Raw genomic sequence first — 17097 nt, forward strand, 5'->3', positions numbered from 1 at the left:
TTAACTCCCCCCTCCCAAATCTGATTTCAAGCCCTTAGAATTCAAATGCCAAATGCCACTCAAAGGGAATGATTATTGTTTTCTCTCCAGATGTCATTCCCGTTCATCAGTCACAGGGACAAGCAGCTCATATTTTCCTTTCTAGTGGTATTTACCAATAAAACGTGCTGCCGGTACCAGAGCCTCCTTCCCTCGGCCCCAGCTGAACACCACCTGCATGCCGCCCCCGTCTTTCCTCCCCTTTCCTCCACCTTAAAAGCAAACACTGTTCTTTCCCAAGTAGCAAAAATCCAGGACAAATGCCAGATGATTACACCTGCAATCTGTTCGCTTTAGGATTTTATTTCAGTTTCCGAGGGCACATGAGTACACGCAGGGACATGCCCCCACAGAAATCTCAGTAGCCTGAAGTTGAAGCCACTTGACTTCAGTGGACTTGCTCTGAGCTGACACTGCTGCAGGAGAAACTATACACCCAGTGTACCCCAGGCGACCCCCTCAAATTACTGCAGTTTCACACCATTCCCACAGAACCTGGTTTTTTCAACAATTACTGAAGCCTGAGTATCAGCCAATAAATTTGCAATGGATAAGTAGTAGCGGAAGTGGACTGGTTCACGCTTATCCCTAGACCTCCTAGTACTACTCAAGCAATTAAACAAGCCTTAAATTGATGCCCTTTGGAGGAGAGCTGTGATACCTGTTTTCTAAAGAAGTGTCTAAATAGGTATCACAGCCAAATCCCTTGGCCCCCATCTTCTCTGTGTAGGGAGAGTGAGAGGGAAGAGATTTTACAGTGAACATCAAAGTTTGTCATTAGCTAGAAAATGGATTTAAAACATTTTTTTTGGGTGGAAAACATTTTCCTGTCAGAAAAAAACCCCAATGGTTTTAGCTAATGTTCCCACTGCAAACTGTCCTACCATTCCAGCCTTTTGTTCCAATGAGGAATGGGAATTAGTTTCAAAAGTGTTCAAATTACTCAGGGAAGGATTATTTCACATCTAGGTCTGGTGACTTCCACTCATGTCACTGGGCCAAGTTCAGACCATTCCACTAAAGCCGATGGGATTACCCAGTATGAAACCAGTATGAGAGAATAGCTGGGCTGAGGCCCCTGCGTGGTCTCCTGTGTGTTCCCTGTCAGAGGCTGACGGTGATGTGCTTGGGAACTCGACGCAGCACGCCTCATCATGGACCTGTTCCCCTAAAAACAGGATTTTCACAGAAAAGCTATATATTTTGGAGGGTTTGAATGACTTTTTGATTGCAAGGAAGTATCATCCCTTCGGTGTGTGTATTTGTGGATGCGCTGTCGTATACAGATACACGTTCTCTCTCCATCTCTGCCGTGGGCTGTTGGTTGGGAATGCCAAGGGGATTTTAGGGTTGTCTCTGTTGGCAGATATAATATGTTCCCTAGTACCGTTGGCCTGTGCTCCAGGGCATGTGATACGGGAATGGCCAGATGTTGCCTGGCTCCCATCACCAATCCCAGCTCCAGCCCTGGATCTCTGCCGTAGTTGCCCCAGGTGTTGCAATGCGGGCTTAAAGGCCCTTGTCTACCCTACGAAAGTGCTGGGAAGGCAGACTAGTTATATACTTCTTGCAAAGCTCTTGAGCAGCTTCCAATTGAAAGAAATTCTGAAATTTCACGGTATCTTCCCAAATTAGCTTCCATCCTAGAAGCATTTCTGATTAGTGAATTTTGATAGTACTGGAAAATTGGCACAGCCATAGAGAATAGCACAATTTAAATACTTATATTTCAGAAGTGCCACTTTTCCCATAAACATTGAAATTTGACTAATCACTGCTGGAAAACCAGAAAATACACTTGCACTTGATTCCTCAGATAAACCTTATTCAAGGAGAACAAATTCCCCAATCACGACAAATGGTAAAAAGAAGCTACCAAAGCCGGACACCTGGGTTTTTCTAACGTTTTTGAATGCAATGAACTGTATCCACTGAATATTGTCCGTTTGCCTTGCAGTAGGCACACTGGGTCTGCAGCCAGGCGTAGGATCCTCTTGTGCTAAGCACTTTAGCAAAACACAGAAAGACGCGGACCTGCCCTAAAATAGCCTTCAGTTTCACTGTGGTTGTTTGTGTGACCTTGGGCAAGTCGTGTAACTGCTCCGTGCCTCGGTTTCCCCATCTGTAAAATGTGAGGTGTAAATCCAACCTCACAAGGATGGCGTGAGGGTTATTTAGTCAATGTTGGTGAAGTGCTTCAAGACCTTAACATCAAAAGCGCTGCAGGACCGCAGCAGTGTTGAGCAGAGGACAAAGCAATGCATCCTGTCACCTTTGCCCGGTCTCCGTGCAGCCCAGCAGAGACAGGGATGCCGGCTGATCTGGATTTGGGTGTCTCAGGGAGGACTAGCACAACCCACACAAGATGCCATGCTAAGCTTTTAGGGAGTGCTTTTCTCCATCCCCCGAAATGCTCCACTCTCCCTTTGGAAAGCATTCGGGGAAGTCAGCTGAGAAGCCAAGGATTTAGCACAGTCCCATCGGGTCACGGAATTGGAGAAAGCAGAGATGGAAAGAGCACGTGGGTCATCAGGTGCATTCCCAAGAGCTCATGCCACAGGCATCCCTGCGTCTTATTCTCCCACCCTAAATCCTGTCTGGTTGGAAATCTCCCAAAGAAGGGGTTTGCTCACCCCAGACCCTCTTGATCAGGCATATCAGACAGAAATAATGGTCTAAGCTTTCCTAGCAAGAAGTACATTTATTGTAAACTAAGCTTGAAATTTAGTCATGCCCATGCCTTGAATTTTGCCTTATTAACAAAGTCAGCCCATTCTGGACCCAGGTCGTTCATCTCCAGTTGCCCCTCCAGTGCCATTCTGACCCAGCGTGGCTTGCAGGCGAAGATGCCTGTCCATCCAAGTTAGGATCAAGGATCTGCCAGTTAGACTGGGAGAGGTTGGCTCCTTCCTCGGTCACTTCCTCACCTGAGCCATCCTTATTGGGGGTCTAGAGAGACTCGGATCCAAATCAGACCCCCAAAAGTAGATATGAATGAACAAGCAAAACTCCTTTAAGCCCTGCCACAGGCAACGCCTTCTCTCCCCGACAGTGGCATTTCAACACCATTTCTAGCTTCTGCCAGCAAGCTGCACACGTGGTGCTTGGGAGATACAAGGACTGCCACGAACCCTTGCTCTAAGCTGGCCTAGAGAAGTGGCCGAGGGCAGCCCTGAGCCTCTTCTCGCGTCCAGCGAGCGCGTTTCTGCCAAGCTCAGTGGCGTTGCCCTTGATTTGGTGCAATGCCGCTGAGAGCAGGGGCGGGCTGCCTGTCAGCACCTGTCTGAAAAGCTACGGTGGTTTAGGTGGGATGGGCTGACAGGTGTCAACACGATGCAAAACTGGTGCTATTAACTTGGCATAGAGTGCCTGCGAGTCTCTTCTTTTTCTTTTTCAATCACCAAGCAATTACCTTATGCATGGAAAGCCCGTTGTTTATAGACAGCCTCTGTAGTGACTTCTCATTTCACAGGAGGGCTCTAAGTATCTGCTCTGTCTTATTCCCCAGCCCTTCCTCTAATTTGTATGTCTTGGAGGGCAAGGTGTGCATGTGAGCGTGTGCTTGAGCGTGAATTTATTAGCAAAGGCGATGAAGCAAGGGCCAACCCAAATATTTAGTGCAACGGAGGTTTTGACTGAGTAAGGAGTGAATGAGAAGCACGGGCTAAGACCTCGAAAAACCAGATGTCCAGATTTTGATCTCCATCTCAGTCCAGCGGGACTTCTGTAAATCTATCGAGATCATTGTCTGTATCCAGGACAATTTCTCCTCTGGGCTCCTGGGGAGTGACAGATTGAGATGTTCAGGGCAGAGCTCCACAGAGGGATGAGATCAGGCTCGCTGAGCGCCTTCAACTTCCCCTGGTTTGGTGGGAGCTGAAGGCATCCGGCACATCCCAGGAGGCAGTCCACGTGAGGTTGTGCCCTGTTTCTGTTAGATTATGCTTTGAGCTTTCGAAGTTCACTTCTGCTTTCCTTACACCGGTGCAACATGTTGAACGCGACGAGATGTGGTCATTTTAATTTAGGAAGGCTGTTAAAACGTGTCCAAAGTGCTAGGTAAGAGCTCGCAAAGTCAACGTGCCCCTTAAAAGACCAAATTCGGGTCTCGTTTTCACCAAGGCACCAGCCACCCTGCTCGAACCCCACTCTTTCTTCTGGGAATGCCCTGGTTTTTCTGCCGTCAGCGAGGCCAGAATTTGGCCTGGCCCCACCTGCCCTCATGAATTCCAAAAAGCCCTTTATGTTTGTTGACGACAGCTACGTTAGGGCAGCAACATTTCAATTCTCAAAACCTTGTGGTGCCTTTTCTTGTGGTGCTTACCCTTCACAGGACTTCAGTCAAGGCAACCACTTGCATCAGACAGCAACGCCAGTACTTTTCCTCTGTATTATGTGCCAGTGCAGTAACAGACTTTAATGTATACATATATAAATATAGATAGATAGATATATTGCTATAGTTATAATTATATATATATAATTGAGGTTCTGATGCCGCTGTATGGGGAATGGACCATTCCTCTACAGGACTGTACACTGCTCGAGTGAAACCAACAGCTCAACGTCCTGTAAAGCATTAAAACCTTGGCAAGGAGCTTCTCTTTCCCGCATTCATTTTGCGGCTCCCTTCTCTCCTGCTGCCCTTCTCCCCGCTCCCAGAGACGCACTCCGTGAAAGCTGCTGTTTCGCACTGTAGCAATCTCTCCGAATAGCTCTCCCCGTTGCCAGCCTATGCCGCAAGGCACCATCTTCCTCCCGCCGCGGCATGGGGACGTCCCCCCGTGCTGCGAAAGGAGGACGGTGGGGCGGCGGGGTGGCATCCCGGGGCAGCATCCTTGCCTTTTCTTTGCACCGAGGCGATGCATCCCGCCGGGTGGCAAGCGGCGTTATTCCCCGCTAGCGAAACCATCCGCTGGCGAGCCTCTCCGTCTCAGCTTCCCCAGCGAGACAGCAACTTGGTGTGGTTTTTTTTTCCTCTTCGGATGCTCGGTTTCCCGCGCTGCTCCGAGCGAGTCGAGCGCCGCAGCCCTCGCTGGCAGGGAGGAGGGAAGCTGGCGAAGGCTGTTGGCTTTGCTCACGCGAGTAGTTCTGCCTGACTTCGGGGCGGGGGGACTTCTTTTGGTCAAGGGACTGCTGGGTTGGGTCAATCGTCACCTTATCGTTACCTTTGAAGTACTGCTGAAACTATAGATAGATGATTGAACAGATGTTGAGTGAAGGTATTTTCTACTAAAGGGAACAACACCAATAATACTGTAAAAGGTGCTAGAATCAAACCTCATTTTATATACTTTGGTTCTTAGAGAAAAAAATAAATACACAGAATTCTTCCTGTGCAGCCTTACTGTAGATTGTTATAACCAACTCTTTATCCAAAAACAAAAAAAAAAAGTGAAAAGGTTAAAAAAGGACAAAAATGAAGCGATCCTGTATAAAGTGTAACAAATATGACTTTCCTATATAAATGTAAATGATCAGACATATATTAAAATGCACTTGAGGCAGGCAGCAAGCATGAAAAGCTTTTGAAGTATCCTTTTTAATGCACAACACCTGTCTTCTTTCGTTTGGCTGGTGCAAGAGGGAATGTGCCAAGTCACTTTTATTTCCTTTTAATTCTGTTTGTGATTTTGGGGAAAAAGCAAAAGGGATGGAAAGAGGGTGGGAGATGTAGCTAGCACGGAAACCGGGAATATTCATCTCTATTTTATTTTTTCTGCTTTGTTTTGCTGTTAGTTTATGACGTTGGTGACAGTGTTTGGACTCACACTTCATTTCTCAAACGCTTTTGAAAGCTTTGTTGCCTGCCCCAGGTGCTGAGCATAACTCTTACCTCAAGAACGCCTACAAAAAAAGTCAATTGTTTTTTCCCATCTCTGGAAAATTAGAGCAAACAAAAGACAACAACAACAAAAAAAAGCAAACGACCAGCAGTGAATGAAGGAATTAAATTAATAAAGAAAGAAGTCAAAGCAGAGGTTTAGCGATCAAACCGAGCCATTCTGGTGCTTTTCCCCTTTTTGTGTTGCTAATGATCAAAATTACATGAGATGGGCTTAGACAAGTTCGTGGTCTTAGGATGTAGCAAAAAATGTATTTAAAAAGAATACAAATTTGCATGGAAAAAAACTCTGATGGAACATTTAAAGAATGGCTGTTTCAGTGTCAGACGTTTAATGTTAGCATGTGTGTGTGCTGTATATACCTTTTCATGTGTGACATGTACAGTTGACTGAGGAAAAAAAAAAACATATGGAACCGAACAAAAAATAATAATCAAATGCTATTTTATCAGATGATGCACTTTTTCACCTTGATGAGAAGCCACTGTTCACAACTATGCAATCTTCCAGTTTCTCTATCTCCTCTCTCCAACCTCAAATTTCCCAACTATTTTCCATAACCTAAACCGTTTTTTCTTTTGTACAAAGAAACACAAAAAGTTCCAAACTCTGGTTCAAGGTGAGAGTGCTACTGTGACTTTTCTCAAACGATAAGAGCTAACAAACAGACAAACAAAAGGGGTTTGGTTTGGTTTTGTTTTTAAGAAAAAGGAGGTTCGGACATGACCCTCTTTATGTTCTCTAAGTGAATCAATGTTTTCTACATGTGCCAGGCTTCTGTTGACTGTTTTTGAGTTTGGTTTTGTTTCTTGATTCATTTTTCTCTCTCTTGGGTTTTAGGAACTTTTTCTCCTTATGTACTTCTTTTCTTCTTTAATTCTGGTTTTGTATTGTAGGTATTGGGGATGTGAAGATGAAGGTGAAATTTGGCTTAACTTCAAGTGTTTTAGTACATATGTGTGCTATATGTATATAGTTTTCTACATAGAAAATTTTACGCGCTTTTTAACGCACTTTACGACTTGTATGTACAAAGTTGTCTATATAGAAAATGTAGTATTACCCGACCTTCAAAGAGAGTTTTGATTAAGAGGAGTTCAGATGTTTGAGTATCTCACGCGCACGCACACGCGTGTGTGTTATATACTATGTTATATATTATAGAAATATATAATAGTGTATGTCCACGTTAGGGTGTGTATAATATATACACACATCCAAACACACGATCATGCCCATCTATACCATAAAAGTAGAGGGTTTTGTATTTCTTTAAGGTTTTCAAGCTACAATAAATAGCCTGGCTCTACTGGGTAAACTTCTTTCCTTAGAGGAAAGGTAGAAAATTGTCCTCCCCTGTTCTTCACAGTGCATATTCCTGGGGGGATTTAGCCTTTATAACCTTTCTTTCCCCACTCCAGTTTACCAGTGGGTGCTGAGGAGAGAGTGTTGGTGAGGAAACAGGGTCGTCCAGTGATGAGCTCAGGAAATCACAAGACCACAAGATGTGGCTGTCACGTCCCCCTCCCACCGCCGACTCACCATGCAACTTAGAGCGCATCACTCCCACCTCTCTGTGCCTGCCAAACTGGGGTTGCTAACGCTTACCAAGCCTTTAAGCACTTTGCACTCATGGTCCCTCTCTGCAAGTACCACAGGGTCCCCCTCAATACCAGCAGGAGTTGATTTGGGCCAGTTGACGGTGAGATCTTCACCAACCTACCCCTTGTCCTTCATCTCTTTTCTGTTCAAGAAGCCCACTGCTGCCTCATTGGGCCATGCTTTGACCTTCATCCTGCCTCCATTATGTTTTAAATGAGACCGTTGTGCTTCTCCTTCCTTCCACTCAAGGCTTCCCCATCCTTGAGAGCCATGGCCCACCATGCCAGTGCTCTTCAAATCCCTTTATCAGACTGTCCTCAGCCGTGGCACCTCCAGGCACTAAAACAGCTTGGCAACCCTGGGTTGCTACCGTTAGCCCACTCTCACCCTACATATGACATGCAGACCTGATGGTCTTGATCCTTACAGGTCCCTTCCAACTTGAGATGTTCTGTGATTCTATGACCTCAAGTTTCTTGGGGTAGCACTGATGAAACCCCATTTCTGACTCACTGGACACCTGATTTAGTGAAACTCTTCCACGTGACAGCTGGGCTGGGTGTCATACACAGCTGTGGATAGAGAAGGAGCCCCTACTGGAGCCAGTGAAAGTGGGAAGGATGACAGGAATGGATTTGTGGCACCTTTTCCATGTGTCAGTGGGAACACAAGTGTCTACATCAGTCTGTGGCAGCATGGCTTCTTCTTTCAGCCAGCCTTTTGGGCTTGACTCCTTAACAAGAACTTCATGTCAGCCTTCTTGCTGAAGTTAAACCACATTTATTTGAAAACAACTGCAGTGGAAAAGCTGAGGGCAGTCTTCCCATCTTGCACAACCTCACAGCTGCAGCTGTTGGCAGTCAACTGGTTGATCTATAAATCCAGGTGGGCTCAGGAACCTCCTGTGAGCGCTTCATGTACTTCATGTAACTCACCTCTCTAAAAAGCAGTATTCACACCTAAATAACGTATTGCAGGTCACCTCACCCAGCCTTACATGTTACATATTGTCTACTTGATGGTATAATATATAACAGAGCTGTATTGCCTCAATTGTCCCCTTATCTGCTGTCCCTGCACAAAGATGGGCTCTTCCATCTACCTGTACTGACAGGTCTCATGCTCTGGTTGTGGCCGGTGTTTGCAAGGAGCTATGGTCATCCCTTGGACTTGCCATAAGGTTGCTGGCACCTGTGGGCTGTGTTAAATGTTTAAACCCACACACAAATCAAAGACAGTACTTTTCCCCCCCCGGCTCACTTTAAGGCAGAACACCTAATTTCCTTCCCTGAAAATGTAGTGCTGAGAGGTGCCCACCTCAGGAGGCCAAGTGGAGTCATCCTCTGCCCCAGTCAGCAGTTTGTACTAAAGCCTTAAGGGAAAAAAAAAAAAAGAAGATACTTTTCTAATTGCAAGTTTCAGCACACAGAGGAGCCTAGAGGGCAAGTTTGACTCAAACCATAATCTTTCAGCTAAAATCTTTTAAATTCATACACTCCAATTTCTTAAAGAGAGTAACTTGCAAAGGTTTCTTCCTTCCATGACTCACCAAGAAGATCTATGTAAGGGAAAGAAATATATGGATTCTTGGGAGTATATTCTTCCTCTCCAGGTTACCCAGCCCCTTCAAAGCAAAGCAATGCACCCACCAGAGTTAAAATAAAAGCAGACCTGTGTTTCAGTTCAAAATGCCTTTTTGTCACATGAAAAACCAAATCTTTAAGTGTTTGGCAAACAGCAGCAGGCGTTCACTTTGTGGACAAGTATAAAGCCACCTGCAGCTTTCAGATCCTAAGAGAGTATTTCTTTACACACACACCCCCCACCCTGGTTGGGGATGTTTCCCCAAAGTGCTTTGCCCACTGCCTCTATGAGCATGGGACCCAGTCCTTTAATTTAGCCAGTTACCAAAGACCCTTCCATACTCAAGAGAGACAGCAAGATACCACCGGGTAGAGATTCATCCCAGTTGGTTTCCAGTTTGGATCAGTTGCGTGCCCTTTATCTGGTTGCACTCAGGTGAGCTGAATCCCACCAAAAGTGGACAGGATTTACCATGCTCCCAAACCATTTCCCACCGTGGCTTACTGTGAGACTTGTCCTCTTTCTACTCTGCCAACAAGCATTCAAAGTTGTCTCCTTCAGCATAGCTCCGTGCTTGCTCAGCAGCCCCCGCCAAAGTGGCGCGTCCACAGCAGGCATTCCCCTTCCAGGACTAAGGGTATCAGGCTGCAGTTCAGAGTGGGACCCACTCAAAGAGAGTGGGGGATTTGATTTTCTTGAGTGATACACACACTGTGACAGTCTTCTGTTTGCTTCAGGGGTTCACAAAAAAAAACAAACCTTGAAAATTGATGCACAAGCAATAACCTTCTGTGTGTTTTCCAAAAGGATAAGGTCTTTCTCTGGCTAAATGAAAGGCAAAAAGTAAAATCTGAGCTACAACAGTGACTTGTTTAGTAGATTCATGCAGCGAGCTGGTAACAATCGCACTGGCTTCTTCTCCTGCTCATTAGCAATCTGTTCTGGTCAATTCTCCTCATTTTCTTTAATTCAGCGATGACATTGTAAATGGCATGAGAATAGCAGGTTGCCACCTTTTACAGAACAGCTGGGGAATTATACTCCTTCCACCACACCACTTTCTACCTTTGCAAGAAAATTAGGAGATGTTTGAGCATCAGCAAAGGAGGTGCCTGATTCAGAGCTTCATACTTGTTTTTGTCTGTTTCATGTCAAGCACCTGAGAGGTCCTTACATCCCTCATAATATGTTGCTCCTGCATCCTGGGATTTGAGGGTGACATGCCCTTCCTTTGCTGTGCATGCCATTTCATGGATAAGGCTGGTCCAACGACCCAATTAAGAGCTTTTACCAACCACCCCTATGCTCAGCCTTACTGGAGAGTTTTTCCTGTATCCAACCTGGTTCCCCCTTGCTATAGTTAAACCTGCTGCTTCTCATCTTCATGTCTTTTCTTCTGTGGAAGCACCAGGTACACATTGTCCTGGATTGACAGACTAAATTTAAAAGCCAGGAAGCCCAAGGCTGTTCCAAATCCCTCCCAAGCTATTGTGATTAGAATTAACTGAAGAGCCCCAATCATCCAGGTGCCTTAACAAGTCTCCTTGTGGGAGTGCAGACCAAGCAGGCAGATCCCACCGGGTACCAACACCGGTCACACCAACGCCCGGTCGCTTCACTGGTACCGCCTTTCTTGCCACGTATCTGCTGTTGCCTGAAAAAAGCAAGAGTCCATCAAGGGGCTGCCCTTCTACTGAAGCCTTGTTTCGTTGGCCATCGTCAACAAGTCCAAGCCGATATTCATAAGCATACATTGGTAAATGTAGCCTCAAGCGTTCCCAGGGTGTGCTGCTTCCCCTTGGCCATAAAAAGGGAGGGGAAATGGCTTATCTTTCTTTTGCTTATGTTCAACTCCAGTAGACTCCCCTACTGTAGAGTCCTCCCTCTTTGTCTGCCTTCATGCACTACTAGTACCCCTAGAACACAGGCTATTTCTCAGAGTTCTTTTATCAACATTAAAAGTCATGAAAAATCAATGGAAAATTTTCCCTTGGAAATGACTACATTGTAGGAAATGCTTCTGATTTACTTCCCCCCCTCCAACGGCATTATTTCTAAATGGGCTCTAATATCAATATCAATGTTAGTAGGATCCATTGATTAAGCTGTGAATCAAAGCTCACTGCTGTGTTGGATGTGCATATGTTAATGACAGTTGCGTTAAGCCAAATTTAGCAGCTGGATTCTTCAACATCCCTTTGTTTTGTATCTACCTCACTATGATTTCTTTGATTTCTTGTGATTTAGTGTTGTATACAATGTCAGAGGTGATATGTAGATAAAAATATATATATATATATACAAATATATATTTTTTGCTTTGCAATAAAGCTCAAAGCTATAACATGAATATTCATAAAATGTCATAATCGTTATGGTAATATTCCCTTCTTAGTTGTAAAATCCTGTCTGGATCCTATTTTCCTGTACACTAGAATCGATATTGTGTTCATGAGTGAATGGTTATTATTTCTGTTACTTTTCCATTTAAGTGATATTTTTGAGATGTGAGACAGACACCAGAATTGTCAAACATTAACTGGTTTACTTTTTTTTTTCCCCCTCCAAATACAGCCTGTTTGTAACTGGAATCAAATAGTGAAATTGAAAGAAAATGGTTTGCAGTCCTGTTCTTTCAATTTTGTTTTGTCTGGTCTTAACCTTGAATTTGGCAGGAGGTGGAGAAGGAGCAAAAAAAAGAGGAGCTGTCAGGACTGATGAAGGAAAAATATGTTCAACTGTTTCCATTTGGGTCAAGAGGGGGTTCATTCTTTGAACTAATCTAAATGTGGCATGGGGACCATGTTCATCAAAATTAACTCCAGCTGTTGATAAGGGGTGTGTGTAATCGCAGTCACTGACCCAGAGTCGCTAATCCAGGTCCTTTCTGTGGGAGTGGAGAGAGACAAAAAGTTCCCTAGGACAATTCACCCCCTGCTGAGACACATGTCTAAGGCATGTGGGATGCATCTCCTTCAGGAAGGCTGTCTCTCCTATCCCTGTGGATGGAGCTGAGAAAATGAGCTCATGTTAGATACCTCAACTTTATGGGCTAAAATCAACTTCAAGGACTCCCATTGTCAGTGCACAAATATAACCCTGGCAAGCAAAAACGGTCTCAATTTTTGGTCATGTGCTGAACTACATGGTACCTTGTGCTGTCAGTGGAAGGGATGAGGAAGGTTGGTGCGCCTGGTACGGCGAGCAGGACTTTGCCTGCTTCCTCTATGCTCCTGTGGTGGAAAATGTCCTCGGACCCAGTGACTAGCCAGCGATACCGTAATGGACAACACCTTGCACAGCTGAGTCCTGGGGAGGAGCGTCCGGGAGGACTGTTGAGGTGGACGGGACTTCTCACCTGTTTATTCCCAGTAAAGCCTTTCTGAGCGCCTCTCAGCTTGACCCTGCTGCCTAAAATGTGAGGGGGTAAAGCCCAAATCTGCCCAGTGGAGTCCTTCAACCCCCCATGCTGCTCCCTTAAGCTGGAATTAGAAAAAAAGCATTGAGTCCAAAATCTTTGCTTGATTAGAAAATATTGCCGTGGATCTGAAGCACTGACTTTACGGGGAGCAGAATGAGGTGAATCCTCTCCGTTCCCTTTCCACCAAACTGCCAGGAAAGTAACATTTTCCGCCACTGCTTTGTCAAAGCAAACAAAAAAGTAGTGACCAGAAAGAACTGGAGACAAATGGGCTATGACCTTTTTTTTTTTTTAAAGCAAGGATCAAAAATACTACTGACCTTAAATCCAGCTATTCCATCGGGAAGAAAAAAAAAGATGCAGGAAATGAAACCCAAATATGAAGACATCTCGGTGGAGAAAATGCTATTGGGTTTCACCTAAAGCACAAGACAGGACTGCAAAGCACATATTTAGAGTTGGTTTCACAAGAGCCCTTCTGCGTAGTCTGCTCTCTAAAATTGGCACAATTGTTCAGTACAAACAGCTTTTTTTTTTTTTTCCTCATTCTGATCTGGTGTCTGTACAAATCTGGCTTGGTTTTTGATTTGGTTTTATTATTTTTGTTGCCTGTTCCCAGCTATTTCTATTTTTATGGTGTAGTATTTTGTCTATATGGAATGAAATACAGATGTGTTCGTGAAATTGTATAGCAGATGGAATTACAGGTTGGAGTTGATTTGAAAAAAAGAGAAAAATCTAACAATGAGAAAAATATCTATATGAAAAGTATGCTTCCAAAGCGTGTGTTTGAAGCTGAGCATTTTGTCATTCTACTGAGCTTTTTGAAAGGTTTATTTTGAAATAATGAGACTTTATGAAGGTTGAGGGTTTTGAGACACCAAAAAGCACAATTATTGTTAAACTGATATAATTTTATTAAGGTTCCATTATGTTATTTCATTCTTTGCCTATCTGAACATCATAATCCCCAAATTTTTACATGAAATATATAATCCTTTATATCTGTTCATTAATCATCTTGCATCAGGCAAAAGGGAGAGATGCAGCTGATTCATTTCTGCTCAGAAATCATGCAGAATTCTTGGCCTTATGTGTTCTTTACTTGCTTTAAATATAGGGTTGAATTTTGTACTTAGTGGTTATTCTCTCAGACCTACCGTAAAGCCAAAAAAGGTCTCCTTTTAACTGAGTGACAAAGAGCCTATCCAGTAAATGGAAGAGACGGCTTGCGCTTTTTATCACATCTGCAGTGAAATGTGGTTTGTGAAGGACTAGGTCATGCAAACGGCTTGTGGATCCCATCCGGTCACGCTGATGAGTGCTAACGAGGGGTGAGGGTTGGCCTTGTTGCACTCCACAGCTGCAGGCATAGGTGCTGGCTGGAGCAAATGTCTGAAGCAGCATTAACGGTGTCCTCAGGTGTTCAGAGAGCTGGTGGGTTGTTTGATGGAATGGGGAAGTCTTAAGCGTTTCTTTTTCTTTGTCTGAAAGAAGCCTAGATTTTCTTCCCTTGCTCTGACAAGTATTTCCACTGACGTTAATGGGATGCCGTTGGTTTTGGTCAGGGTAGCATTTTCTTGTCACATCATCTTGTTCCTTTGCTACTGTGGTCGTATCACGACTATTTGCTAATGCCGACTTTGAGGTTTTATGTCCCGCTGTAGTATCAGCTCTGCTTTACTGAGAAGCTCTGTGTGTCTCTTCCATCATGTGCAATATCTCTGTGGAGGAAAGAATGGTTCTTCTAGCTTCATGCTCACTGTTGTGCTATCTGCTCTTTTTGAGGTGGTAAAAGAGTTCATTTCTGTAAAGGTCCCATTTATTTTAGCAGCTGTATCACGAGCAAAGTTTTCTTCTTACTCCAGCTCTGTAAATGTGGGAGATTTTTACCAGCTTCAGTGGAACTGACCCAATATTTATGCTGGCATAAAGTAGCAGCACACATCTGTGAGAGGAGTGTGCTATCTGAGCGGGAGTTGCCTCTCTGTTGATTGTTGCATGACAGGTAGGTTATAACGGGTGGATTTAATAGCATGGAGAGTGTCTTCTGCTGTCTCACTAAAGAGAAGATTTGTATAAAGGGTTGAGCAGGTTCTGGCAATGGAGCCTTTACAGAAACCAAGACTCATCTGCTTTGGATCAAGGGTCTCCTGAGATCTTTTAGGCAGCAAAGCATTGACAGAGGCTTTCAGCTGTGGGACTCTCTTTTATTTTCTCTCAGTTACCTACTGAGGTTTGGAGGCACAGAGCCCCACACAGAGTCAGAGTTGGTTCACTCACTGCTCAGATCAAGTCAAGATGGTTGGCAGCAGGTGAGGGAGATGTCCATGCTGTTAAGAAGCAGATTTGTGTCCAAGGTATGAAGGTGAAACCATGGTTTGAGGGCTTCTGGGTCCCTTAATGGCTGAATGGTTGGGCATTAGGACATACTCAGGCTCATATGCTGAAGGGGAGACTAGTGCACCATCAGAAGATCCCACAAAAGATGCCAGAGCTTAAAATATATAGAAAAAGTGCTGCAATTTTAACCCTTTGAAATCCTTCTCTGAAATATAGACTCACTTAGCAAAGGGACCTAGGACATAATGCCTGAGGTGGCTACTGTGAAGCTTTATTTGTTACAGCCATCCTGCTGTCAGGAAAAGGTGGTTGTACAAACAAGCAATTGATCATCTTAAACCTGAAGAGAATTAGCCTGGAATTACCAAAGCAGTCATGCCATCCACTCCGCAGTCCTGCCTTGACTAGGTATACAAGGAGGAGGTTTAAGGCTGTTAGAAGCTGAAAGGATAATCTTCCGTGTACTTGGCAGGCCTGTCCCATCTCTGAGACTGGCTTGAGTCTTAAACATGCACCTTGAAATAATTTTCTGAAGTGATAATGGCAATAGCTGTGAGGACACTCATCTCTTGTTGGTGCCAGTCCCTCTTTGGATCATTAGCTCAACACCGATGACATCACTTGGCAGTGAATTTCTTACAGATCTGCCTGGGCACCAGATGAGCATGATACCGCCCAGCCAATTTCAGTCTTCGAGATGAACAACCAAACCACCGTGCTGGTGGACCTGCTTGGGATCTCACCGCATAATCTGGTGTGGCCTTTATGTACCACTGAGATGCCGGGTGAGGGACTGAATAACGTTTGGACGTGCTCTGAAGATGTAAAAAATATAGACTTGAAAAGAGCCACAGATTATTCTCCCATTCCTCTTGGGCCCCTTGTCTGCATCCACACTAATAAATTAAACAGTACAGGACCTGGGTACGGCACTGGCACTCAGCTGTCAATATTGTTCAATAGTAAGCGAGGTCCTTGGCATGTTTTTGGCTGGGGACAGCTAGCACTGACCCGAACAATCCCCTACTTGAGGATTTAGCTGGGAATCTGGAGACAACAGGCATTTTGGTTGTGGGCACCCTGTCTTGGAGGCTAAGGGACACTGTCAGGGGGAGAAAGAATGGGCCCTGGCACTGTTTTGTTTATTATAGATAGAGTCAACTTGAACCTTGCCTGCTGCTAGTTAAATGGCATGACAAGCTATGGTGTGATAGTCAAGAAGAAGTAATATTAGACTAGACCTGCAACCAAGTCCCTGCTTAATAAGAGAGACAAGGTTTGAGGGAGAGATCATCTCTTTTACTAGAAATATATATTTTGTTATTAAAATACCTCCCTCTTTAAACCATGCCTCTTGTATTAGCTTAGACTATGCCAGCTACCTAAACATGACTAGGAAGCGTTTTAGAAGTGCTTTACAGCAGACTTTTTCTCAGCATTGTCATTCTAGCATTAAGAAACCTTTGTGGCCCTTTTAATCCTTATGGCCTGCGCCCTGTTCTTATCCCACGGTACACACCAACGCAAGAGACTTCAACTTTGCAAGGTGCCAAAGGTTTCTTATTAAGTCCAAAAATACCATCCCTGCTTTCCGTGGGAGCTGAGGGGATCAGTATGTTCCAGGAAGAGCCCAGAATTTTTTTGCTCCATGCCTTCCCTTTGTTATGCTGCCAACAGAGCCTCAAGGACAGCATATGGCCTTGTTACGCTTGCTTTAAAAAAAGAAAAAGAGTAAAGACTCCACAGTGCTCCGTGAGTTTTAACGGTGTAAAATGTGCTGTGTTTATGTGCATTTCCCTCTGACATGCAAGATATCTCTGCAGAATTCAGCAGCTTCAGAGCTGGCTGCATTTTCCAGCAATAATTCCTTATTTTTGAGGCTAGAGGGAGTGATTGCTTCCCCCCAGTCCAAGACTGATTTAAAATGTAATTCTTTGCCTTCTTCCCAAAATACTTCTTCAGCTCCAGTGCTCGCTAGGAACTCAGCCTTGGGCTTTCTCACAACTCATAGCCAAGAGCACTGAAAGATTTTGCATCACCTGGGCCCTGAGGAGGTATTCGGCATGGCTACTTGGGATTGGGTTAGGAGTTCGCAGCGCTGGGAAAGCGGACGGCTGCCCAGCTCTCTGGATCGCTTGTATTTGCTCGCTCCTGTATTCGGTGCATCAGATGCTTCTGCATTATTACTTTTTTTTCTATAAGCATGAAACTTTATAGTTGGAGAAAACAAATGCATTTGCCTCTCCTTATATCTTGACACAA

Source organism: Phalacrocorax carbo, chromosome 3 (assembly GCF_963921805.1).
Source record: "Phalacrocorax carbo chromosome 3, bPhaCar2.1, whole genome shotgun sequence".
In the NCBI taxonomy this organism is placed as follows: Eukaryota; Metazoa; Chordata; class Aves; order Suliformes; family Phalacrocoracidae; genus Phalacrocorax; species Phalacrocorax carbo.